Raw genomic sequence first — 2,489 nt, forward strand, 5'->3', positions numbered from 1 at the left:
CCCCACACCCACTTCCCCCACACACCTTCCCCCCACATACTCGCTTCACCCCACACACCTGCCTCCCCTCCACACACATGCCTCTCCTCGACCTGTCATTCCCTCAAACACTTCTCTTACACTCACACACCTGCCTCTCCAGTGCACCTGCTTCCTCCACACATGTGCTCTCCCTCTCACACGTACCTCGCACTGACATGCCCCTGATCCCCACCAGTTGGGCCCTGATGGGGCTGGCAGTGCCCTGCTGCTGAGTCAAAGGTGCGGCCCCAGAGCCTCCAGCTCCCTCGTGGGAAGGCCAGGCCCCGTCCCCGTCCCCGTGGGGCCTCCAGGCGGGACCCACATCTGTCTGTGGATTCCTCGTCCTAAACACTGAGTTCTTCCCCCACCCTAATGCCCCTGGCTGCCACTGGCATGGAAGATCTGAGGCCAGCTGCTGAGGGTCAGGGACCCTCCGCCGCTGCCTCCCACCCCCGCACTAGGGCTACTCGGCCGCTTCCCGGTGGACGGAAGCAGGGGCCTCCCCAGGGAGCCAGGCAGGAAGAGGTGGGAAGGGTCAGGAAGGGCCCAGCAGAGCCGGAATTCTGAAGGGAAGGGGACAAGCTGCAGGCCCTGGGGGGAGGGAGCATGCAGGCTGAGCCCACCCTGTCTGGCAGAATCCGGCCAAGCCCGTCAGGCGGCCAAGGACCAGTGGCTCTCCTGGCCCCACTTCTCAGCAAGTGGCCCAGCGCCCTTTGTCTGGCAGATATCGGGGAGGGCACCTGGCTAGGGTGAAGCCCACTCTGAGAGGTCCATGGGTGCTGCTCCTGGCAGTGAAATGGGATCCCCCAGGTGGCCTACTAGGTAGAGGGCCGTGAATGCTGGCTCTCCATGGCCCTGGCACAACCCTCTGGGCACGGCCAGGGCCAACCTCCAGGACACCAGCCCAACCACAAGGCTGCACCAGCTTAGAGCCCTCTGCCCAGAACCACTTCACTCAGGAAGCTGGGACACCCCAGGGCAGGCAGTGGCTGGCTGCACAGTGGGCAGGCATGTCCCAGCAGCAGCAAGGAAGTCTCGATGGCTATCGGCTGTGGCAGCTGCAGCCCAGGGCTGCCAGCACCCCGCTCTGGCCAGCTCTGGGACGTGGGCCAAGTGGGGGCAGGGAACTGGCCCTCAGACCCACTGGGTGGGTCGATGGCCACACATTACGGGTCCGAGTAGGGAACAGAGAATCGATTGGGTCTAATGGCTCAGAAGAAAACCAGCTGCCCACCCTGGCTGCATGGGCTCTGGGGCGGCATCCTCAATGTGCTCTGACATGCCAGCCTGGGTTCTACTCAGGTATAAGTTGCGGGGGCAGCCTGGTGTGAGGGTGGGCAGGATTCTGGACCCTCGCCCTCACAGTGCCTCCCAGGCAGGACAGAAGCCAGCTGGGTCTGAAGCGCCTTTGTTTTCCGCTGAGAGCCTCAGCCGGCCCGGCAGGCAGAAGGCCTTTCCAGGCTGTCCACAGGACTGCTGGCCAAGACCCTGGAGAGCCCCAGGCTGGCCTGGCCTGGGGCAAAGTCATGGGGAGCTGGACTGCAGGAGGGCCCTGGGGACAGTCTCCCACCCTAAGCCTTGCAGAGACAGCCCTCACTGGGACAGAGACTGAGGGCTGAGCGGGCTCCAGGCGAGGCAGCCGGAAGCCCCTCGGCTCCCAGCCACGCCAGAAGCACTCCAGGCCAAATCCGGTCCTTCCCCTCTGGGAACAGCAAAATACAACCTCCCCTCAACCCCCTCCAGCCTGTGAGCCGGGGAAGCCCAGTGGCGGCCTTCCCAGCAGCCTGGCTGCATTCTGGGTATGGGGCGACCATGGCAGGGGCCCTGTACTGGTCCCGGCCCTCTTTTCTGCTTCACTAAGTCTATCCCCCAGTGCAGCAGCTGGTGGGTAGGTGGGCAGGGACCTTACCACCCTGGAGAAAGCTGGGCAGGGAATCAGCCAGGAGGAAGGGGGTAGGAAGGGCGCATCCAGGCCCAGGGAGTGAGTAAGCCCAGACGGAGAGCGCGCCTGGGGGAGGGGCTACCGACCGAGGGCCGCCCTGTGAGACATCCCTCCTTCCGCCACCACCTGCATCCCGTCCAGGGCTGTTCTGACCTTGAGGGGGCAGGGGTCCTGGACACCTGGGCTTCTTGAGCACAAGGTCCCTCTCAGGTTCGCGGGGACTCGCGTGTCACACCCGCCCCCACCCTACCCCCGTGTGAAACTCCTGGGGGAACTGGCGCCAAGGGAATGCGTTGGGACAAGCAGGAGGCAGAGGCCAAGGTCGCCCCCGCTTGGACTGAATCCCAACAGAGTCCAAACCTGGCCCAGCCCAGCTCGGCGGAGGCCAGAGTGGGAGCTGAGGGTCACTGTTCCTGGCCACGTGTTCCCGGGGCAGCGAGTGCGGGGGGTTCAGGAGAAAGGGCCCAGGCCCACGGGGTCGCGCGGGAGGCACCCAGGACATACTGCCCCGCCCGGCCCCGCCCCG

General features: G+C 65.3%; 1 protein-coding gene across 1 annotated transcript in view; it reads right to left on the reverse strand.

Annotated features, from left to right (window-relative positions):
* Positions 1–2,489, reverse strand: part of CRIP2 (cysteine-rich protein 2) — a 7,496-nt gene that overhangs the window by 2,713 nt on the left and 2,294 nt on the right.

The sequence above is a fragment of the Colobus angolensis genome, unplaced genomic scaffold, assembly GCF_000951035.1.
Source record: "Colobus angolensis palliatus isolate OR3802 unplaced genomic scaffold, Cang.pa_1.0 Scaffold32, whole genome shotgun sequence".
In the NCBI taxonomy this organism is placed as follows: Eukaryota; Metazoa; Chordata; class Mammalia; order Primates; family Cercopithecidae; genus Colobus; species Colobus angolensis.